This window comes from Cimex lectularius, unplaced genomic scaffold, assembly GCF_000648675.2.
Source record: "Cimex lectularius strain Harlan isolate CLEC.00 unplaced genomic scaffold, Clec_2.1 scaffold64, whole genome shotgun sequence".
Taxonomy (NCBI): domain Eukaryota; kingdom Metazoa; phylum Arthropoda; class Insecta; order Hemiptera; family Cimicidae; genus Cimex; species Cimex lectularius.
The window spans coordinates 1,644,166-1,659,798 of NW_019392702.1; the positions used below are offsets into that span (position 1 = coordinate 1,644,166).

The following is a 15,633-nucleotide window of genomic DNA, read 5'->3' on the forward strand; positions in this document are numbered from 1 at the left end:
ATGTTAAACCATACGACCACTCCTTATCTTTAACCGATTAGGCCTATCTGGCAGTATAAATGCGTTATTCAGCCATCTGCTTTTAATTTCCAGATTAAGGGACTGTTTAAAACAGAATACTAAAGGCTGATAACTGGACAAGGTGCGGAATGAACGATATCCATTACATTTATATATTCCTATTAACGAAGGTTCGTCACATGTACGTCTCCCAACATCTTCAAGAGGAAAATTTAAAATCAGACTCATTCTAGGAACTAGAGAATATTGAAACCAAAAATATCACTTAGGTTTAGACGACGAGTTTGTGCTCAATTAAGGGCTCAGTTAAAAAACAAAACATGAAATTCGTATTTTATTATGTGATTTGCTATTCTTTCCGTGTAATTTATTACATGTCCTACGACAGGGTGGTGAATTTTCAAGTAAGCTGAATAGCACAATGTATGTTGCGGTAAGGACTCAATAATCCGAGCCCGTTACAAATGCAGGCAGAAAGGATTTAACCTAAGACTACTGCATTCAAGTTGCAACTAAACAGCTATTTGGGCAATTTTTCACCCACTACTAAATTCTATACAACTTATCTATTATAATGGGTTTCTATAAAAGAATTGTTAACATACGTTGGCAAGAACGTTTTTAAGGTACAATTTACGCGGGTCATTAAGCAAATGTAGAGGAATCTTTTAGCTAGGTCGGTATTGTCGGTTTTTGTGGGCACTCTCCATGCTCCACCCTTGAATATTACAAATGGGCTACTCATACACACCGAACATGCATAATTCAGCCTACTTTATCTCTTTGTGCCCCTTACTGAATTAATAAAACCGGCGTCGGGCCTACACGATAACGTTCGTGAATATTTAAGGAGAGTTTAAAACGGCCTTTAACTTTCCCACCGGTATAAAAAAGCATTTGGAAATTAATTATTTACTTGTCGTTAGCCAATAGGTTTTGTTGATGAAAAAATGGGTAGGAAGCTTTAAGGGTGGCACTACCTAATTATTTTTCTTAAACGTCAATCTTTTTCAGTAAATTTCGGTATAGCTAAAATAAAACCATGAAAGTTTGTAAGAGTAAATGATCTCATGCTTAATTGATTAATTAATTGTAAGGAATGCTTGATCATAATGAGTAATTCCTAGTTTTCATGGTCCGCTTGAACAATTAATATCTTTCAATTAATTAAGGTTTTTAGTTGAGATAAAAAAGTCAATGTCACGAGCGGGATTCGAACCCACGACTTTCGGCTAAATACGCCGCTGCACTTGAGCTATCGTGACTTCGATCCACTCGGACGACTCAATATCCTAGCTCAAGTGGTAGAGCAGCGGCGTATCGAGACGAAGGTCGTGGGTTCGAATCCCGCTCGTGACACTGACTTTTTTATCTCAACTAAAAACCTTAATTAATTGAAAGATATTAATTGGTCAAGCAGACTAAAAACTAGTGAATTCAATAAGTTTTTCAAATGTCGTGTAATCTATTTGATTCTCGGCGACAAATGAATTGGGCACGGAGAGCTTTAGTGAAGTATACTTCATTTTAACTTATTGAATTCACTAGTTTTCGTGGACCGCTTGACCTATTAATATCTTTCAATTAATGGTTTTATGTGAGAGAAAAAAGTCAATGTTCTAGCTCAAGTGGAAGAGTAGCGGCGAGTAGCCGAAGGTCGTGGGTTCGAATCCCGCTCGTGACACTGACTTTTTTATTTCAACTAAAAACCTTAATTAATCGAAGGATATTAATTAATAAAGCGGACCACGAAAACTAGTGAATTTAATAAGATAAAATGAAGTATACTTCACTAAAGCTCTCCGTGGCCATTTCATTTGTCGCCGAGAATCAAATAGATTACTCATTCGAAAAATGGCAAATATGAGGGAAAATCTAAAGCGGGGTTGAGATGGGAAGTTGGTGTCCGAGTGGATCGAAGTCAGGATAGCTCAAGTGGTAGAGCAGCGGCGTATCGAGACGAAGGTCGTGGGTTCGAATCCCGCTCGTGACAATGACTTTTTTATCTCAACTAAAAACCTTAATTAATACTGAGTAATGACAGGGCACTGCCGACGTTGAGAAAGAAGCAAAACCTCAACATGCTGTTAGATTGCGATGCTACACTCTTCCCTGCTGAGAGAATTTTTTGGAGCTTAAAACACAAACGTGGATGAGATACCATTGTAACTACGTAAACGAATTAGGATTCACTGGTGTGCTGTACTTTACAGTAAATGTAATCTTAAATTTGAAAAATGGGAAAAAAAGGAAAAATTCGAAAAGTTATAGGTTGATATGGGGAGGTGGAGTCCGGGTGGATCGAAATCACGATAGGTCAAGTGGTGGAGTAGCGGCGTATCTAGCCGAATGTCGTGGGTTCGAATCCCGCTCGTTATATTGACTTTTTTTATCTCAACTAAAAACCTTAATTAATAATGAGTAATGATTATTAAAATTATAACGGGCTAAATGTGTTATTGTGCTATAAAAGGAGATCATTAACAAAAATTAAACAGGTACACAGGAATATGGTCAAAGGGTTTAGAAGGAAAAAAACCGAAATGAGGTCAATTTTCCCATTAATAAGGTCGAGGTGATGACCTCGTTAAGTCACCGTCTTAGTTTGACTGTTGACCCTTGAACATAAAGCAGTTCCATCTACGCAGGAATCCTTACAAAGGATTCCAGTTTTCATTTGCCCTATCATTTTATCAAAAATCCACTGCCAATTAACACATTTTACAAATAACAAAGTATATCTATGCAGATTTATTCTAATCAAGACAGATTCGTGTAGAGTAAATTCTAAAATTATTCTGAGTTAATTGATTAATTAACCGGCTTGGAATAAGGCGCGGCCGACAGTTGATAGTGTTATAAGTGACATAGGGTTTGTTAGATACTGTAAATAGAAAAGGGTGGATGGAAGTGTGATGGAATAAAGGTCTCCTCTCACCCTTTCCAGCTACCACAAGCTTCCTCGTAAGATGTTCAGTCAGCCCTCATCCGAAGCAATTACCCGCCCCAGGATCTTATAAGCTCTTCACCTTTAATATCTCACCAACCGCCCACAACCCTCCCCCTAAGTCCTCTTTTATAAAGAAACTAAATTTATATCCGTCATAAGTTATAAGGAGCTTTTAAACCGTTTAATGGTGTTTAATGGATGCCTGTGTTCTCTGTAAGACTGCCCGGTTTGAGAAAATTCGATGAGGTTATAGAGAAGAGAAGAAAATAATAAAAGGAAAATTGATAAAAATATATGAGAATTTATGAAGGAAATATTAACTCTTCTTATCTTAAATCAGTACGGATGAAACTTGAAAATCCGAGGGGTTTAAAGAAAAATGGCCCAATGAAAGTCCTGCCTTTTAACGTAATATATATTAACATTTAGGATTTATGTATTTTCCATCTTTAAGACTCCAAACTTCCCAATTAGCACAAAAATAAAAGATTTTTTTACTTTCATAACTGCGCATTTGTTCCGCCAAAAAATTTAAAATTATATATATATATTTTTTTTAAGGAGAAAAGATAGTCAATGCTGGTATATGACACGGACGGCTCAAAACCCCAACTGAGCACCGTAGCCGGTATTAATGGGAGAAATTTGACCAATTACACAATTCTCTTGAAAATTTGCAAGAAAGCTCGTCTCTCGTCTGAGTCCCCAAAGCAGTATACTGCGTTTCGTGTAACTGGTCATTGCCTTTAGAAATTGCTGATCTCCACGGAAACCATGGAAAAAGTAAAACTACTATTGGGCATAATATAATTCCTCGTTGAATTAGAAATAACCGGCGTACTACAGATACAGAGGGTATGATAGCTCTTAAAGGGCGCAGTAAAGCACATTGTCAAAAGGTCTTGCTTAAACTTACAACAGACTTGCTGCATCCAAAACAGAAAAAACTCTGGAATACTAAAGACTCTGGACTACATAACCATAACGACAACCCAGTTACGACATGCTTTCCCGTATATTCGGCCTTATCGGACGTTTTGATTCTCAAGATGAGAGCTGACGCACCTACACACACGACAGAATGGTGTTACTCCCGCAGCATTGGTGTAGAGGCAGCTCAGCCCCGAAGGCCCAAGACAACCTCGCTCCCCGCTTGCCCATTCCGAGTGGTCGGGTCTGCATTGAGCATCAGACCGTATGCCGCGCGCAACGGGCTACCTAAGCCGAAATACATCAGCCCAGCCTCCCCCGCACTCCCTAGATAGAGAAGGCCATCTATCTCCCAGAGTATTGGGGCTTCTTTAGCGTAGAAACTACCGGATCCCCTCCGGCCGCGGTTTCGTTTAAAGTGGAATTGCTAACCACCCGACTACGGTAAAAGCCTCCAATCGAGCTCAGCCTACACCTACGTGCAAACCATATCCGAGTAGGAGCAACCGATTCACTACCCGTTCTCATCCGCGACTACTCACGCATTCGAGGGACTTGTCAGCATAATCATAGCGTCCTCAACGCTTATACGCTGCCGTCCGATCCGCCGTATTCCGTGTGGCTGGGTGTATAACGATGGTCATGCGCAAGTTTCGTGCGAAGGTCACAGATAGAAGACAGCCTCTTCTCTAACTATCCGCCAGGGGTCTCACCACGGCCAACTACGAGTCCATTCCCATTGTAAACCCAGTTACGACAGATACGAAGTCATAATAAGAAAGATCAAACAAAAACTTAATCCTGAAAACCTATCTGTGCAGTGAGAAAGAAGGTTATAGTCTCCTCGGTAGAAAATATTTTGGGACCGACATACACCTGAATCCACGGGCCATTTCCATGATGAAGTAATCGGCAATAGCAAGCACCCATGAAAGTTTCGCTTAAACTTATAACAGACCTACTGCAGCCAAGAAAAGCCGACTGCCGATTGCCGACGATATTTTAAATGATAACAATCCTTGCGAAGAAAAGAAGAAAGTACATACTAATGCAAAGAAACCGAAGTATATTATAATGTTACTGTGAACACTTAATAAGAATGTTTCTACCCAAGAGCAAAGAAAAGTTCAACCAAGCATTGTCGTCGTATAGGCAGGCCAAACCTGTTAAAGTATTTACTATAAAGAAAGCATAGCGTGCATCAGAGGAAGCAAGAAGAGACTCAGAATTTCAATGGGTTTCTTGTAGGGGCACTGTAGCCCCAAAGTGGTATCGGATAAAGTTCGACATGAAATAACACGGATTCTGCAAAGTAGCAGAACATCGACATACCTGATTGTAAGTCTGTGATGCTTTGTGTTTTGTGTGTAAATAACCACAGTTGAAGTACAACTGTTGCAACCTGTTGGCGAATTGGGACACCGATGCACTCTAAGTATACATCTTAAAGAGCACTGTAAATCAGAACCAGTGAACTCTTTATCAATCAATCAATCAATCAGACCTCCAGATAGCTGTGAATTTGGTGTGCTTGTGCAATTATGGGTTCTGTTATATAGATATTTTAAGTATCACAAGAGTACAAACCTCAGGACGGACGATACGATAGAAGTTTGAATTACTCTGTCATTTTTTTTCTCTCAGCTTTGGTTTTTGTCGATTTGACTGTGATAACAATGAGTCAAATACGCATGTTTGAGTGGATTATGTAATAATCGATCAGTTTTATAATAAAAGATAAAAAGGTAATGGGTATCAAGAAAGTCTCACCTAAACTACTATTAGCTACTGAAGATAAAACGGATTAATGCAGCTCTGGCAATTGGTCATAGCCTACTAAATATATCTAATTACAGCCCCTGATAAGAAGAGGAGGACACCGAAGTAATATTATAATGCCTAAAAAGAATTTCTACACAAAAGCAAAGAAAACCTGTGCCAAGCAATTAAAACTATACCACCTCAACGGACGTTCTGATAATTAAATTTCTTGCAAAATAGATGAACTCACGGAAATAGTAATAGTACAATTATTCAGATATCTTGAGATGCGGTCTGGTGTGATGTAGGTTTCAGAAAAACATTTTCTTTATCGTGCCAACGTTTCGATCTTTATTGAGATCATCTTCAGCGCCTGGGATTTACAAACATTGTTTACATTTAACAAGTACATTTAGAATGTGGAAAAGTGAATTTATACAATGCAAAATATATTCTATATTCAATCAAAGTATTTCTACTCACTCAAAGTGTTTGTCTTCTGTGTAATTGTGCCATTCTTGCGTGTCGTGTTGAGAGTGCCAGTGAGATTTTGCTGTTTTATGTTTATATATGTTGGATTTTGAAGGGGTGAGGAAAGAAGTTGGTATAGAAAAGACATTTTTGTATAAGGCGTCGGCTTCTTTAAGGTGAAAAGAGCCGACGAAGGGAAACAATGTGTTGGTAACGGTTCGACCAGATTATCCTTTCAGGATTATATAGAAAGGGATAAATAGGAAAAGGAGTGCTAAATTGTTGGACAATTAGACTATGTGAAAAGTATTTGATGTGTGGAATGTAATGTAACGATATATGTATGTTATCTATATTGAATTTGATTAATGATATTGGCGTAGCTGCGACTGAGTTTACATGTATCTGTTCTGTAATTGATGCTGTGTTTATCTCTGTTGATATAAACCATTTCTAAGAAATTACGTTTATGTTTTTGTTCTGTATGTAATATTTTTGGATTTTTGAAGTCAAAATTGTGTTGGTGTTCAAAGTGGTGGGTAGCGAGTGCTGTAGGATTTTGCTTGGGTTTTTTTGCAATCATAGATATGTTGCTTTACTCTCTTGTCCAGATATTGGGATGTAAAATCGATGTAAGTTGCCGGACAGTTTAAACAGTTGATCTTGTAGATTACATCAGATTTATTTGTTATTGGTGTGGGATCTTTAATTTTGGAAAAGTGTTTGGATTGTTTTATAATTTTTGAAAGCTATTTTGAAGTTATCGGATGAGAGAAATGTGTTTAATTTATGTGATAGGCCGTGAATAAATGGTATTGAAATGTATGCTGGTTTGCTTTTCTGAAACCTACATCACACCAGACCGCATGTCACGATGTCTGAATAATTATCGATTAACGGTCACTAATCTCTACACACACTAATAGTACAGGGAAAACCGGAATAGCTCTCAAAGGACAATTATAGCAACCCTCTAAATTTACATCTACATCAAGGCTAAGGAGATAACAAGCCTGAAGTTAGGATGTACAGTTATAACACATATATGGATAACCACAATAGTCTTATCAGATGGAGGCAGTGCAAAAGGTTTGTTAGCTAGTACATCAGCAACAAATCGACAACTTATGCGCTTAAATTTCTCCAATAAATAGTTGATATTAGAACAGTGGTAATGAAGCAGAACTTTAGTTGCTTTAACTATAAAAATTGATGGTGTTGATCTGCGACTGAAGGCATGTTAAACATGTCCATTCTCGCTGTTTACATACCTAAATTGTTCTTTTATGCGCCTTACCGCTTCTTTTCGCAAATTATATCGCTTTAGGTTTGCTAGTGTTAACTTAGAGTACATTTAAGGTACAGTAGTTTTCGTTTAATACCTACTGCAAGTTTCCATAAAATTACGCCATCAGGGTTACCAACCTTTTTAAAGATGAAGTCTGGTATTTGCTGATGATTTGTACAGTACGGTGTGACAAACAGTAAATTGTAGGAAGACATCGATGTCATTTCTGGACATCACCGGTGCGAGCGGAATGTTACTTGTTACCCGTGCCTTTTTGATGATTTTGTGGTGGCCTATTCTATATTAATATTTACGTGTGTTTCTTAGTGGCATGGGTAGCGATCAAGAACCAGGTAATTTAGAAGAACACATTTTTCATTTTTTTGTCGTCGTTTCAACCTTTAATCAAGTCACCTTCCGGGCCTGGGTAAATTAGGTCTGCAATCTAGGCTACCTCATTCTTGACCGCTCCTCACGACTTCAACAAATTATTAATATTTACACAATCCCCGAGCCTGAGAATTAAAGGAAGGAAAACTGAACGTTCTATCTGATATAAAAATTTATGATCGTTCGGCTTGAGTGATGGACGTCATCGGATCGATACAGACCATCCCTGGTCCGCCTGTGCTCGCTCGTCTTTTCCGGCGTTTACCGCCTTCGTAGAAGTGTGTTTATCCTATTGTGCCCGTCTCCCTTTATGAATTTTTCGCTTTGTGTATTTTCTCTCGGAGAAAGGAATACGGAAGCGTCGGAGGCGGTGGGGATTGTGTACTTTTTTTTTCGTCGAGGATAACTTTGCCGGTGTCCTTTGACGGGATTAAGGGATAAAACGTATTTGATCTCCTGCCAGCCAAATGTATTCGAAGATTTACCCTGCAAACGCCGATTTAATATCAATATTCCGCCTGGGGAAATTGTTTTTGAATAAATCGTTTCTATTCCGTCGATGGGTGTGCGTGTTATAAATTTCGTTTAAATTGTACGTTGAACAGGAGTTTTTTGTGAAAACTGTAGTTTTGACTTTGTAAATTTGGGTCTTCTGATCAATTCCATAACGTTTAACATTGAATAAGGCCCAGATAAACGGATCTGCAGCATATCTGTTGATCGAGGGCGAAATAAGTTGATCAACTTTTGGAAAAACTACTCTCTCTGGTCAAACGTTTCTTGTAACCTTAGTTGAACAGCGTGGCCGTATATTTTTTTATCCCATACCAACGGTGGACAACTGTGGATGTGAGGTATACTCGCGTCGGTGTATTATTGCCCAAAATCCCTTCTTTCTGACTCAAATAATAGACCTGGCTATGTTTTCGTGATTCGTTTTTTAGCTCACACAATTGAACAAGCAAAAATGGATTAAATTAATAGTACACAGTTGTACAATAAGTAAGGAAAATAAGTAAAAAAGCCATTCCAATTTTCAACTGTGACTGGATGGACAAACATTGAATTTCACGACAAAACCTGCTGCATTTATAGTTCATATTTGATTGCTGACCTTACATAATTTTACATCAAAGTTCTAAACGTTCTGAGTAAATTTTTTTTGGACATTTTCAATGTCCTTACTCGCTTCTTTTTATCTGTATGAAGAGTTTAGGCTTTTCGGTATTCAGATTTAGCTTTGCGATTCTTTTGAGTGAAATGAAAGTTGATTTAACAGGACAAATCGTGGCCATGCAAACAGTGTAATCGTGATAACATGCTGCACCTGCCCCAAATATATGATGGACCGTAGCTTGGTCGTTTCTGGTGATCTTGTCAGTAGGCGGCACAGTTCTTCATCTTCAGAGGTGTTGAACCGTCAGTAGGTGACTTACTGGGTCCGTCCACATTCACCTTTTCGATGTTAGTCAAACGCGTTTCGGCTTTGGGTCAACTTCAGTGAGGAACCTGTGAGTGGTGTAATTTGAGACAACATTGAGTACAAAAAAACGTTTTTGTATTTTCAATAAAACCGTGCAATCAAGATCGCTCATTCAGACTTCAACTTGCACACCACTGAAGATGGCATAAAATCATAACACGTCGTCGTACAGTAAGGTCAGGCAGACCAAGCTATAAAACTTAAATGTTTGGTTAAAATGGCTACCACTAAAAACATTAATATCATTGCAAAGGAACAAACAGAAATCTCCTTGCAAGACAGAGTACCTCAAAGGAAGCAAGAGTTCCAAAATCTTTAGAATCGTGATTCTTGACAGGGCACTGCAGACGTTGAGAAAGAAGCAGAACCTTGCGATGCTACACTCTTCCCTGCTGAGAGAATTTTTTGGAGGTTAAAACACAAACATGGATGAGTTACCATTGTAACTACCTACGTAAACGAATTAGGATTCACTGGTGTGCTGTACATTACAGTAAATGTAATCTAAAATTTGAAAAATGGAAAAATAGGAAAAATTCGAAAGGTTATAGGTTGAGATGAGGAGGTGGTGTCCGAGTGGATCGAAGTCACGATAGCTCAAGTGGTAGAGCTGCGGCTATTTAGCCGAAGGTCATAGGTTCGAATCCCGCTCGTGGCACCAACATTTTCACTTCAACCAAAACCTTACATAAAAAGATTAATTAACTGAAAGAAGTAATTTGGTCAGTAGACCACTAAATGTAATGAATGCAATCTAAAATATTATTAATCAAATCGAAAAGATAACAGCACTGAAATTTTTAGGCTTTTCATCTCTCTGTATCATTCCAAATTTTTCCGTTTCGTGAAAAGATTTCTAACCGTCAACTTCATCAACTTCACGGTAATTGGTTTATAATATATTTAAATTTAAAAAATTAAAAACCTGTAATTTTTGACTTTTTTAAAAACAATTCCATGTTTTATCGTTGTTATATAACGCAAAAAATAGGATTTGCATGATCATAATTTTTTCGCATAAAAACATACTAACATAACCGAAATTTTTAGCAGCCAATCAAACCTCCAGGGAGCTGTGATTTTGGTTAGTAGTGCGTCTGCAGTTATGGGTTCAGTCGCAGAATGGATCCAAGCAAAACAAAAGGAGAAGTGGATAAACTCTATCGGTGCTAGACATAGTAAACTTATGATGAAACAACCCTCAACGAGACTGGAAAAAACACTGCTGCAATTGGAGAGGGCCAAACTCATCATTTTCGAATGCGAAGCAACAGCTCAACGGAGGTTTAACATAACGTATGGAAAAAACTTAGGGAATCAAATTGCAGCAGCAACAGTCAATGACCTGATACTTCTAAGAAGAAGGATTGAGTCTATTGACTGAACTAAGGAACTAGGAAGGTACGATAAGTCAGAAGGCTGCAGTGCCTGGCGAGTACAAACTCCGTTTCCTAGTATCCTTTTCAACCATACCATATGGATTTAGTTACAGACATTTTTTAGTACTGTTGCAAGGGTGAAAGCGTGAAAGATGGTACCACAGATGTTTGAACAGACATTTGGTTAGTTTTGGTTCAATGATAAAAAGGTCAAAAGGCTCTGAAGCTGTGAAGCAAACGGTGTCTATTGTCCCGTTTCGATGAATTTATATTACAGTCATCAGAGCTTAAGATATTTTATAGTATGAAATTAATCAATTATTTTAAATAAGAAAAGAAAGTGGTCTTTATAGAAAACGCGTGACAATCCATCTCCCCTGACTCTATCGCTCAGTGAAGAGTGGTTAAAAAGAGCAAATTTTTGCATCTTTACGCAATGCAGTTGGAATGTGAAATGTGATTGATAAATAGCAAACCAAATGACTGTTTTTTGCCATAACTTTGTCATTTTTTTGACCAATTCCAAATCCGATTGCACCAGTTTTCAGCGTAAAACATCCTTTTTTTAAATGATGTTTTAGGATTTATAGGGTCGTATTTGAAATTTTGAAGCTGAACTGGGCCTGAGGTGCCGTGTATAATATTTCTCCAAAAAACGTAAAAATTTGTAACTAGACCAAAAAATATTAAACACGCATTTTTTTTTTTGATAATTCAAGAAAAATCCAGCCGGGACATCTGAAAATGTATACAGTCGGCGCAGGAGTCTCCTGTCCCGGTTATACAATTTTTACGGTTGGGGTAGGAGGGAAATTGAGTTGGGTCCAAATTAAAAAATCATCTCCCTTAAACCCCCAAAAGCGCCCCGTCCCGAATTAATAATAATTTGTAATTACGACTAATCTATCAAGCGCACGGTTGTATTTTCCAGGGCGGCTTTGTGATAGCTTTATCAAAGATGTCCCACCCTCTGACAATCTCAATTAATGATTTATCAAGGTGAGGGATTTTAGACCCATTTGATCCTTCAATTAAGTTTTGTAAATCAGCATAAATGAGAACCATTGTAAATGGGTGTTGTGTGAGTTAAATGAGATTGAAAATTCAAATTTAATTGTTTCATAAAATTTTCACTGAATATACCCGCTTTTGAGGATACAGCGGCTTTCAGAATTAATGTACATTAAGAAATATTTATTATTCTCTTTTTCTTCGTTGTCTTTCTCTAATTTGCCAAGAGTGCGTTTAAATAAAAACGTGAAATCAAGGGTAAATGATTTTTAGTTACGACGCAAGTCATTTTGTCCGCAAGTCGTTTGGGAAATGATATAAAGTCATAAAACAACTTCATATTCATTATAATTGCATTGTTTTTACAAGGTTTATAACGCAAAGATGCTAATTTTGTCCTTTGTTTTTTTATTACACATTCTTATGGGTGTTTTGCGTGTTACCTGGAAATAGGAAAAGTGGAAAGGATGTAGCAAAGTAAGTCGACTTGATGGCCAATAGCTTCTTATATTTCAATTTGCTTTTCTTTTTTTTGTCCGCATGACAATATAACCAGCGTTAAAATTTTGGCAGGTATCTATTTCTAATAAACAGAGATGTGACAAGTCAATTTAGATACAATTAATCATTTTGACAAATTATACCGAAACTAAATCCGCCTACCCTTGAAAAGCTGAAAATTGTTCGATAAAGTACAAGACCTGTAAGAGTTATATAGTTTTAGAGTTAAGAGTTAGGTAAATTTATAAGGCTTAAAGTTCCCCACCGTATGAATGTAAGGTCAAAATCAAGTTACAAGTTACTCTTCGACAGCCCGCAGTTGTAAAAAAATGTAGATCTGTCCCTTAATATGGCATACTCTGTGGGACTATTGCATTCGAGTTGGTGTTGTCGTTTTGACCTAAAGAAAGAGGTGTCAATACCCTGACTATAAGTCCACAACGGTAGAAATAGTTGTGATGCATCGAACTTGGAAGTAGATTATAAGGCACCTGTACAAAAGAGGAACAAAAGGTTTTCAACTAACAAGTGGCTCCAAAAAGTCAGTTTCTTCAAGATTTATTTAATTGTTTATGAATGAACTATGACTTACAACAAACTTTCGTTTTTTCACCTTTTATCAAAAACCGATTGTTCCGTGGTCCGATTGATCAAATAAATTCTTTCAATTAATTAATCTTTAAGTAAGGTATTGGTTGAGAAAAAAAATCAGTGTCACGAGCGGGATTCGAACCCACGACCTTCGGTTAAATACGCCGCTGCTCTACCACTTGAGCTATCGTGACTTCGACCCACTCGGACGCCAACTTCCCATCTCAACCCCACCTTTTGAATTTTCCCTCCTTTTTGTTGAAATCGTGAGGAGCGGTCAAGAATGCTTATTTAGAAAAACCTTTCTTCATTTTTTTGCCGACGTTTCGACCTTTAATCGGGTTATCTTCAGGGCCTGGGTAAATTGCAAACCTAATTGAGGGCCTGAAGATGACTTGATTAAAGGTCGAAATATAGACAAAAAAATGAAAAAGGTGTTTTCTAAATTACGTCATTTTCGACCGCTGCTCATGACTTTAACAAATTATGAAACAACAGGTCACTAAGAAACACACGTTAATATTAATTAATCTTTATACAAGGTATCGGTTGAGATAAGAAAGCCAGTGTCAAGAGCGGGATTCGAACCCACGACCTTCGGATGGATACGCAGCTACTCTATCACTTGAGCTATTGTGACTTTGATCCACTCGGACACCAATTTCCCACCTCAACCCCACCTTTTGAATTTTCCCTCCTTTTTGTTGAAATCGTGAGGAGCGGTCAAGAATGCTAATTTAGAAAAACCTTTCTTCATTTTTTTGCCGACGTTTCGACCTTTAATCGGGTTATCTTCAGGGCCTGGGTAAATTGCAAACCTAATTGAGGGCCTGAAGATGACTTGATTAAAGGTCGAAATATAGACAAAAAAATGAAAAAGGTGTTTTCTAAATTACGTCATTTTCGACCGCTGCTCATGACTTTAACAAATTATGAAACAACAGGTCACTAAGAAACACACGTTAATATTAATTAATCTTTATACAAGGTATCGGTTGAGATAAGAAAGCCAGTGTCACGAGCGGGATTCGAACCCACGACCTTCGGATTGATACGCAGCTACTCTATCACTTGAGCTATTGTGACTTTGATCCACTCAGACACCAACTTCCCACCTCAACCCCACCTTTTGAATTTTCCCTCCTTTTTGTTGAAATCATGAGGAGCCGTCAAGAATGACGTAGTTTAGAAAACCTATCTTCATTTTTTTGCCGATGTTTCGACCTTTAATCGGGTTATCTTCAGGGCCTGAGTAAATTGCAGACTTAATTTAGACCCTGAAGATGACTTGATTAAAGACCGAAATATATACAAAAAAATGAAAAAGGTGTTTTCTAAATTACGTCATTCTCTACCGCTGCTCATGACTTCAACAAATTATAAAACAGCAGGTCACTAAGAAACACACGTTAATATTAATTAATCTTTATATAAGGTATCGGTTGAGATAAGAAAGCCAGCGGGATTCGAACCCACTACCTTCGGTTAAATGCGCCGCTGCTCTATCACTTGAGCTATTGTGACTTTGATCCACTCGGACACCACCTCTCCATCTCAACCAATCCTTCGAATTTTCCTTCCTTTTTGCCATTTTTCAAATGTTGTGTAATCTATTCGATTCTCGGCAAATTTACGCATTTTACTCTATTTATGTGCTAAAGTTCCAACAGTTCCATACCAGGCTTTCAATCCTAACACTCCTACTAACAATTTTCCATTCTAAAGACCGTCACGTCGTATACGGATGAATGTATACCAAAATATTATTGAGATAGCAACACTAACTCATCAAATTTACTTCACCTGTCATTTCTCTGGCCTCAACATTCCTTTTGTCGACAAGCTGATCCGATCCCGTTTCCAAAGGCTCCCTTTGATCCACCCTAACTAACCGCACGGCCCAAGCTTTACCTACACTTTCCGATCACAAGTACCCTTAAAAAGGAGATGCTTTCGAGACCTCATCGCCCCGTAAAACTTCATATTGAGTTTCACCATTGCCTCGTTTCTCTTAGCTTGTCGGCCTGGTGCAGTGCAGGCCATATTGTCAGTGTCGTGGTCATACATATTTGAAATATATGTTTTGATACGTAAAGGAAATAAATAATTTGTTTTAAAAACGTTAAGAAAAGTTTGATAAGAAATTCACGGCCGCTGGATTCGAACCCGGGACCTTCATCGTACAGTGATAAGCGCTGTGTCAACGCCTAAACCGTTGCGGCCGCCTACGCCCCTAATTTCGTGTCTAAAAGGGTCTTCTTGGAGCTATTTGATGAAATTCAATTTTATCCTCCTTTAACAATTTTTTATTTTCCTTTTCTCCGTCCAACTTGTTTCTTCATTTCTTATTTTATTACAAAATTCTGTCTGTTTTTTGAAACTTTTGCTGATACGACATAGCAGTTAGCAAACCCTGAATTGTGTTAGTGTTGAGGGCTCTATTAGTTTCGAGACAGCACACCTGCGTCATAAAACTTCTCCACTTTAACACATGGAACATCGCGCGTATTACCATCCTAATTATCTGTTAATAAGAACCTTATTATAAATCGTTTAACGAAAGTTAATTTTATCTTGCTTTGATCATTTTTCCTAGTTTTCCTTTCTCAATCTGATTTGTTCTTTCTTTGTGATTCCCTTGTAGACACGGACGGAACAATGCAGACCTCATCTTTCTTTCTTTGAACAAGAGGAAAATTAGCTGAAACAGGTCGATATATTTTCAACATGCTACAAGTCAAAACGAAAGTTTTAAGTTAATTTTCTTTCTGACATAAAACTTCTAAACGAATTGTATAAGTAGAGTGAAATATATAGTCAAAATTGTCCCTGCTACATTTTAGCACAGATTGCAATG

The 15,633-nt window shown here is 37.8% G+C and overlaps 1 protein-coding gene across 6 annotated transcripts in view; it reads right to left on the reverse strand.

Moving 5' to 3' along the window:
- Positions 1-15,633, reverse strand: part of LOC106672482 (syntaxin-binding protein 5) — a 160,470-nt gene that overhangs the window by 37,897 nt on the left and 106,940 nt on the right. The window lies entirely within an intron of this gene.